General features: G+C 31.6%; 1 protein-coding gene across 1 annotated transcript in view; it reads right to left on the bottom strand.

The window, feature by feature from the left end:
- The window catches only part of LOC106466120 (voltage-dependent L-type calcium channel subunit beta-4-like), a 97986-nt gene extending 94075 nt beyond the window's left edge, over window positions 1–3911 (bottom strand). Inside the window, exon 1 of the mRNA XM_022394075.1 lies at window positions 3775–3911. The gene's annotated coding sequence lies outside the window, so the exon portion shown is untranslated. The remainder of the gene's footprint in view (window positions 1–3774) is intronic.
- Between the last annotated feature and the right edge of the window lie 5730 nt (window positions 3912–9641).

The following is a 9641-nucleotide window of genomic DNA, read 5'->3' on the forward strand; positions in this document are numbered from 1 at the left end:
TTTGGAAATCATCGATTATCTTCTTAAAGTTTTATGAAATGCTTTGGAAATCATCGATTATCTTCTTGAAGTTTTATGAAATGCTTTCCCTCCACTATTGGCAACTTAGAAAAAGTATAACTGTTTTAACTAGAGTCCAGCCTGTCTTTACCAAATATTAATCATGCCTCCTCTTCTGCTCTTTTTGGAATACGGTACAAAGAAATCAGATACTTTTATCCTATTGGTGTTCTTTTCCATTATCCAGCTAACACTACATTCTATTTACAATATTCTGGAGACTAACTAACACGACACTCTACTTACAATATGTTAGGAGATAACTAACACTACATTATAATCCATTATTTTACAAGTGCGATATTTTTCATGTTTAATTTTATTATGTTTTATTGGCAAAACAATAAAAACTAATGAAGTAAGAGAAATAAAATAAAAGCCAAATGATTTGAACGACCCATTTGAAAGCAGTTTTTGGTTATTTTTCCAAGGTTATATTAATAGTAGCATTGGAATTAGACGGCCCTGCAGCTCAGTCAGAAACACATTAGATGGACTGACTTAGAAAAACAAACCAAAAACATCTCAACTTGTTAAAACAAAAACATCTTGACATCTAATATATCTCGAATCTTACCAGTAATTGAATAATATTAATACAATGCTCCCTTTAAGTATAATATTGATAAAGGCTAAAAATGTTCTTATAAACTAAAACTTTCAGTTTCTAAAATCACCAGATACATCCTAATTCAACATCTATGTGCAAACACCTGTTTTTTAAAGAAAACACCATATCATAGTCGAATAATACAAATCTGCAAATGCTATTCCATGATTATGCAGTATGAACTACAATACATAACATAGGATATTACGGTTAAGTAACCCCAATACAGTTACGTCATTACTTACAGAATACAGTACCCGCTGCATTACACGCAAGTAACGTGTTGGTGAGGTAAACATTGTAACGTGAAGTAAGATGGTATGAAGAAAGAAATAAAGTAATTTTAGGAAATTATTTAATGAAATGTAACGAACCTGTTTCACCTCTTATAGGTACTTCTTTTCCTTTTCATTCTTCGGGAATTTGTAAAATGACATTCGATTTTTTTTCTGGATTACTAATGACACTACCACGAACACGACGAAAAACCTTAATTGCTTTTACAGCAGAAGAAAATACTTTACAAAATGTCAACTTCTATGATAGTACGACAAAAGAGGCTCTATTAATATAAATTACGTTTGGATGCACGTTGATTTAATAGCATGATTTATACTCAGTTGGAAGTTTTTATTTATTAAACTCATTTAACCTTTAGTTTCAGACATTAGCACTGTTTTAAACCCAACTTTAATAAAGAATAATAGAACCTGAATAGAAGAAACATTACTATTTTAAATACTTCTTATGACAAAATACAGAACAAAGTATTTTGTACAGCTTCAATAATCCAGAAATAATGACCTACAATTGATGTAACATCTTATCTGCAGTTGTATGTAGTACTAATAATTTATATGTAATGAGAGTGGTTTGTTACTCTAAGCATAGTTTCTCATTTTATCCAAAGAATTAAAATGCATAAAGAAGAGCAAAGTCATACCATAGTAAAAACATAAGCCCTAATTAAGACGAAGGTCAACAACACGCTACCTTTTTTGGCAGTACTACACTTTATTTTGATAAAGTCTTCTATATTTTCCGCCATTTCTACTTGCACCATCGGTAAGTTTAAAATAACACTCAGTTTTTTTCCCGTTATTTATGTCAGAATTATCTTCTGTGCATAAGTTAAGGATACTAAGGTATTATGAATGTTTTTAAACTACGTAAACGAATAAAGAATGTTATTTCAGTAAGAAAAATATTATGAGCTATTATTTATAGATAGCATAGGTTCTATATAAACTTAAGACTTATACAACAATTACTAAATTTTTCCGAATTTATATGCAACAATTACACGAGGGATAAACTGAACAAGTACAACGTGATTAGCACTATTAAGGTGATCTTAATGAATATCTTGAAATTTCGCCTTTTATTATTTCTTGTTGTCTTTCGAGATCTGTTTAGCAAAGGAATCCATGTGTTGCGATTACAGTTTGTAAAGTATTTAGCATGATTTTTACCGAAACCGTTACCACAGCCTGTAAATATAAGGTCTTTTCATACTAATGGAGGAACTGCAGCTTATTTCGTTGCTCCTGGTTACACACTACGTTAATATTAATCAATACACAAAACCTCGAAACACCAACACGCAAATGTAGAATTTTAATAATAAAATCGAACCATTCGATCGTATAAATCATTACATATAAATTTAAAATATTATAGCTACTGGTAAAAGTATTTTCAGTTAATATAAACACAGAACTGTCTTTGGTATTTTATCGTCCTAGGTAAGGTTTTAACCCTGTACGATTATCACCTATGAACATATAACATTACGTGAACATAATCTATAGTAAATATTTACTTCAACAGATTTATCTTAGTCTTACGTAGAAAATGTATAACTTTTCTTGTCTTTCTTTAGCTGCTAAGGCGTCAAGTGCTTCTTTAATTGATTACCTTACAGTGACTGTGTCTAAGAACATAATTTCCAGGCTTAAAACCTCATTTAAAACAATTCTTTTATTGATAATTCATCTTAATGTTTTATAGATCAACCTATAAATCCAAAACATGATTAGTTGCTAAAAACATCAAAACTCTAAATAATTTTAAAACAAAACAATGAAACTGATTGTTATATTTAATATTTTATTTGGTGGTGGACGTTTGGGGGGGGGAGGTAGTTTCTTTGACATGGTAACGTTTTAGCACCCCGTTTTTGCTCCTAACATTACCATCAGGTGAACAACATAACACATTGGCAGAAGGTGTGTCAATCCTTTAAAAACTTTGCCAAAAATAAGATTGTTCATTCACCACTAATATTTGTGTTACAGCTTTCCACATTCAAAAGTTGCATGCTCACGTTTTCATTTACACAGTAATAAAAACGTTGTTTTAGGATTAGATAAATTATATTTGTAAAGAACACACACTTGAAATATGTATAGATATATATCAAACAGTTTTGGTGATTGGTACTTCATAACGAATATTACTATAATTTGCACTTGATTTTAAGTGATTACGCATGTTTAATAAAGATATCACACATAGTTGAAAAATTTTCAAATATCACTCGAGCACATATAACATAGCAAAAGTGCACAGAAATTCGTGTTCTCTATTTCTGAATATCTTACATTATATTGTGTTTGATCTTAAGTTATACCCGTATAGTGAGTTTTCATCAGGAAGATGATACTCTTCTCTGATTAGTTTGATGATCAGATCAGTCAGTCCAAGTGAAAATACATTATATCTTATTCCAGACCACCGATGTCATAATTCTTGATCGATAACCACTTTATTTCATTTCAAAAACTGTTTCGGTTTATTATATCAGAAAATATCACCTAAAAATGTGCTCAAATAAAGACTGAAATTATCATAAACAAAACTGTAGCGTTGTTAACAAAAATCCACACAACAGTTCAATGAGATGAATTTAAAACAAATGATTCTGATCTACAATAAAAACTCTAACAATCTGTATCTTCGACATCTTGGTTGTGTACGTGAGGTTTCCCTCACTTTAATACACATTGTACAAACTCACCGCTTGAAAAATGTCACATGCTAATAATGCAACAGGAATATAACATAAGAATATGTCTTAGCGGAAACAATAAATACGTACTTACAGTTTTCTGTGTGAGTTTCATGGAAACCGTAGTGACGGCTGCCCTAGAAACAAGCTCTCTTACAGATTCACGGAAACCGTAGAGACGGCTGCCCTAGAAACTAAGCTTTCTTACAGATTCCTCCTCTAAAGACTATAACGGCGACACTCCCTCGTGAAGCTTAAGTTGATCTGGCAGAACACATGCCGCGTTCCCTCGGTTCGTCTTCCAGCCAATAGAGAGAGCTGTTACAAAATGTGTTTCTAACAAATAAACGTCTCGTTACCATATGCAACGATCACGTTCTTGCAGTTGTACTGGCACAAGTCTCTGTATTGTCTCCAACCTTCACCATTGTATTAGAACCAACACGAATAACATAATGCACACGAAACTTGGCCATCTGTGGCGCCATAGTAACATTTAGTCACATTTTATCAGTACCACTTTCACTATCTTAACTGGTACAGAACCGTAGAACACCATACATACGAAATTTGGCCATCTGTAGCCTTGTCAGCATAACAACGTAAGTTAGCACTACCTCTGCGAATTCTGCTGCTATTAATGTAAACAAAAAGTATACATGTTTGATAGAGTTTCAACTATGAATAAGTATAAACAAAAAAGATTTTGGAGTTTAACCTCATTCGTGAGAGCCCCAACCCCCAGTGGCACAGCGGTATGTCTGCAGACTTACAACACTAGAATCCGGGTTTTGATACCCGTGGTGGGCAGAGCACAAATAGCCCATCGTGTAGCTTTGTGCTTAATTACAAAACAAACAAACATTAATGAGAAGTGTAGTTTAAATTTCTCAAACACTTGTTTGTATTTAAACAATTTTCGTAATTGAACTTATACATATGAAAACGAATATAAGACCTATATGTAATAGTTGTCTTTATGACTACAAACTCTCCTTAATATCATCTAGAGCAACAAACCTCCTTTTAGAATTAATAACAATCTAATAGCGCTATACCATCGAATGGATGACCTTCTGTGGCATCTAAACACTATCCAAATAACAAAACAATTTATTTTTGTTTCAGGGAGTGGCACCAAGCATAATACATAATTTCAAACGAATTCACAAGCTGTAACATAATCACGCAACATTACAAAAATACGTTGTAAAGATTTAGATTGATTTTTAAAAAGGCTTTTCTTCGAGATATTTGCTTGAACAGTGTAAAATTTCCTAATGTTTTACATGATTCTTCGTGATTTTTTGGAGCTATCCTATTCGAGTGTTTTAAATATAACATAGCAAGCAAATTTAAGATAAGTTTCTAAAATTCATTGCGAAGATTCAAGCATATATATCCAAAAGGTCTAAGTCTCTTCATACTGGACCTTCGTGGAAAATGTTAAACGTAGGAATGTTATTCGGATACAAGAAAAATCTATACTTTTGAGGTTAGAGAATGTTCTTTGCCGATTAGTCAAAAGCGTAAGCAAGAATTAAAACGGGAACTTTTTTTTCGTTTTACTGAACTAGCTAGTACTCTACGAAAAAATCAAGCACGTCAAACGTCCACTCTCTCTTAGATCGGTTTTTTTTAATTCGGTAAAAAATAATGCAAAGTCTACTGAATGAAAACGAAGACGTTTCATTTCTTTTATCACAAGTCCTACAAGCTTACCGGGCGACAGGTCTAATCTATATAAATAAAAGTAAATATATGTGTGTATCTGTTCCTTATACGTTTCCACATTTCTTGATCAATCAGCACCAAACTTGACACAGTGATACACGATGACATGAGGATGCTCATGGGGGGGTTGGACTACCCCATCTAATTCCATATCTAATTTTGAAAAAACTACCATGTTGCATATCGCTCAACATTAGAATGAACTATGTAACCACTATTATTAGCATTATTCAAAACAGTAAATATTTCTTTTCAGTATTGGCACCTTTATGTATTTTATTGCCCTTTTAATGTTTATTATCTTACGAAAAAAAATTAAAGCACAATTTCCTATCCTTTGTTACTTTAGCTAGTCACAAGCTAAACAGCTACATGGTGAAATTCCTTTCGTATGAATGACACAAACTGAAAACTACCTCACTAACACACTCGCTAACTCAGTAGTCAATCGATAAAACTGTAACCGACTCAATAATAGCTAAATAAACAAATAACTCACTGGTGTTCTTATTATTATTAGAGCATTTTCCTCAAGTCTCTAGAAAATTCGAGACGTCACGTCAAATGTAGACACTCAAAAATTTCTAAGATTCACATATTTTTATTACGTTATAAAAAACTATCTCTAGTAAAAAATATAAAATGTATAAATTAATATACTAAAAACAAATCATACAACAGTATGTTTAGCGTTCTTTCGTCAGTAACAACTATCATACAAAACTCTCATTGTTTTATTTTATATAACTGTATATTTTATAACTGTACAAAGCACTATCGTGTGCATCAAATTTCGTAAATCTGTTTATAAATGTCGTAACATAATACAACATTAAACCAACCAACTTATAAATACTTATAGAATGAGAATTTGTTTTTCAGAGGTTTCAGCTTTAGCACCTAAAAACAGACGATATTATAAGCAAGGGAGAATACATCCATATTGGTTTCTATAATGAACTTCATATGTAATACTATTAACTTTTTTGTGTCAAATAAACGATGAATCACTCATGATACAATAACAGGTTTGTTTGTAATTATGCACAAAGCTACACAAAGGGCTATTTGTGCTCTGCCCACCACGGGTATCGAAACCCGGATTCTAGCGTTGTAAGTCCGCAGCCATACCGCTGTACTACTGGGGGGCACAGGTTTGTTTTCTCAATGTTTTGCTTTAAGTCTTCATCAAAAGTATCTCTTAACTTAAGAATTACTTGGCTGTCAACAAGGCTAACCAAATTTCTTGTTTTAACAGCTTAAGGATTTTCCATCACTAATACATTCGTGTTGTCAGAAAAACACGTAGGTTCAAGAAGTCTTGATACAAGATGATAAAAACTATTTTTCATCTTGTATCAAGACTTCTTTAACCTACGTGTTTTTCTAACATCACGAATGTACCACCACATAAGGAACATGAACCCAATTCAGGTAAGTATACTCTTTTATTTCCTAACATAGGCATTTTAGGCGATTCAATGCTCCATCTCTAATACAGTTTATCTTAATTAGAGAAAAAAAAACACCATACAAAAAACGTTAAATCAAGAATGTGTCATTAGATCTCATGAAGATCAATGCTAAGAAAAACGAATATAATATGATATAAATAACAAGTAGGTGGCTAGAAAAATCAACAGTATTTCTCAGCCATCCTCCCTCTCCATCCGCTTTGTTCGATAATATCCTCAGAATACAGTATATTTCAAGAAAGACAGTGTATGGAATAAACTACAACATTCATATAATTCAGAGGGATAGACACTTAACACAGTATCGGTTTGAGACTTATTTGTGAGAAAGATATATTGAAACTTACTAAATTGTGACGTCATAGGACTGTCAGTTTCTGCGTAAATAGATGTTTTCACAATGACAAAAACTATACAGATAATGTTTTGCCAAAAACGACATATTCTTAGGCACATAATGTCCAATTTTATGCACTGCAAAACACTATTAATAACAACTCCTTATAACATAGGCTCAGAGCTCTATTAAGTATGTAAATTTATAAATTCTGTACGCTGCCGACGATTGCTAAGATCATACTTCTAGTATTATATATTTTAAAATGTATTTTCCGTTATTGAAAGTAATGTTTAATATATTAATGTATTGCTCATAAATTAAAATATGAACCACAATAATAACAATTATGAAAAAAGTGATAAAATGTGGAATTCTAAATTATCAAGTGAAGTTGTTAGCGTGTAACAGATGTAATAAGTTCAGTTTGATAGCAAAACATCGGAATTAAATTTAAATTTGAAAACGCTTTACTTCGAGATTTAAAAATAACAAATAACCTAACATGAAAGTAATTTTAGCCCCCCCCCCCTCAGAGGCACAGCGGTATATCTGCAGACTTACATCGCTAGAAGCTGGGTTTCGATACCTGTGGTGAGCAGAGCACAGATAACTCGTTGTGTAGCTTTCTGCTTAATTACAAACAAACTAATTTGAATAGATTAATATTAATCCAGTAATTAAAAAATCAAAAAATATTTTGCTAAATTATTATCAAAAGTACACTGTAAGGTTCCTAAAATGCAGTCATTTCTACAAAACCCAAATAACAATTTATTTTTTCTTTCTGCTATATCTGAAGAATTCATCAGTTTCTTTGTCATGTCATAAAAGCGAATAAGTTTGATAAACTTCTTAATTTGATCGATCCTTCATATTAATTAAAACAAGGGGATTTAAACTCATATATCTTTTTTTCTTGTTCATAACAATCCTTTGCTTATTTTCCTGTGAAGTAATATATGTTAATTAATGTTTACTGGGTATTAACATCAGCTAACGAAGATGTTCAAACACAATTAATATTGCCATGAATTAATTTTATCTAATATCGTATTGAACTACTTTTACAAATAAACTTAATCTTGGAAACTTGTTTAAAATCATGAATAATTAATTAGGATGACGTGTTGAGAAGCGGTGAAATATGTCGAGTGTATTTGAGTGTATTTGATGTATTTTACATCAGTGTAAATCAGTGTAGAATAAAATGAGTTTTAGTATTTAAACAAAACTAGGTTGTTGTTTATAAGTGTATTTATTTGCTTTTACAAATACGTGGTAAATTATTGCCCTATATCTATGCTTACAAGTACTTTACGAGTCTGGATATTCAAATGAAATTATTCTAACGAAATAATTCAGTCTAACGAAAGAGGTAAGATAAAATTAGATTTAAGTTTGTCCCTAGGTAAAATCGAACACCGAATGTTATCATTATCAGCTCTGAAGCTTTCCGCTGAGCCAAGAACTCTACAAAAACTTACCACTCGAGTTCTAGATTTTAAATAATTAAGAATCTGTGTACAAGATCTAAATACAAGTTAGTTTGTAAAAGTTTTCAGTTTGTTGTGACGAGGAAACAATTATTGCCATATTCCTCTAAACAGTTATTATAACTGTGATGATGACCACGTAACTATGCCACATAAATACTCTCGCTTTCAACCTTAACATTCAAACTTTCCACTGTAATGTAAATTCATTCTCGTTCCAGGACAGTTTTCACATAAAATTAACGCAGGAACAGGACATTTGAATTTCAACAATATGAAAAAAGCGAACCTAAAATTTTTTCTTGTTGAACCTGATATCTTATCAAGTATTAAAAAAGCGAACCTAAAATATTTTTCTTGTTGAACCTGATATCTTATCAAGTATTCTACACACGGTTTTAATCATATTTTCTCGTATAACAGGAAAAACCTAATGAAAAGAGTAAACTCAGATCCAATATTTATATTATTCATGTTCTAAAGTAAATTTTACTCTTGACACTGTAGAAACAATTATAATTTGTTTAAGTATCATAAGACGATAATTCATGTATGACTAAAAAAATCGAACAACATTAAAACATTCCCGCATTTATAACAGATGTCATCAACAGGTTTCTGTCAGCGCGAACAAACGGTGTCTCACTATCTCCAACTGACGTAAGTAAAAGATCGAATACAGAGTTCTATTGATACCTTTAGCGGAGTTAATTACCTAGTGAAAGATCAAGTTGAAAGAAGAAAAAAAACATTCTAAAAATATCTCGGTAATCTTCACTTTTAGAACAATTTCTCCAGCAAGTTGAGAGAATTGATCGCATGTCCTGGAGACGATGTATATAAAAAGAAACTACTCCAAATCTAGCTATAAACCATCACACACGTCTTCATTACAGTGAAAAGACGTTTAGATGGAACA

The sequence above is a fragment of the Limulus polyphemus genome, unplaced genomic scaffold (assembly GCF_000517525.1).
Source record: "Limulus polyphemus unplaced genomic scaffold, Limulus_polyphemus-2.1.2 Scaffold2157, whole genome shotgun sequence".
In the NCBI taxonomy this organism is placed as follows: domain Eukaryota; kingdom Metazoa; phylum Arthropoda; class Merostomata; order Xiphosura; family Limulidae; genus Limulus; species Limulus polyphemus.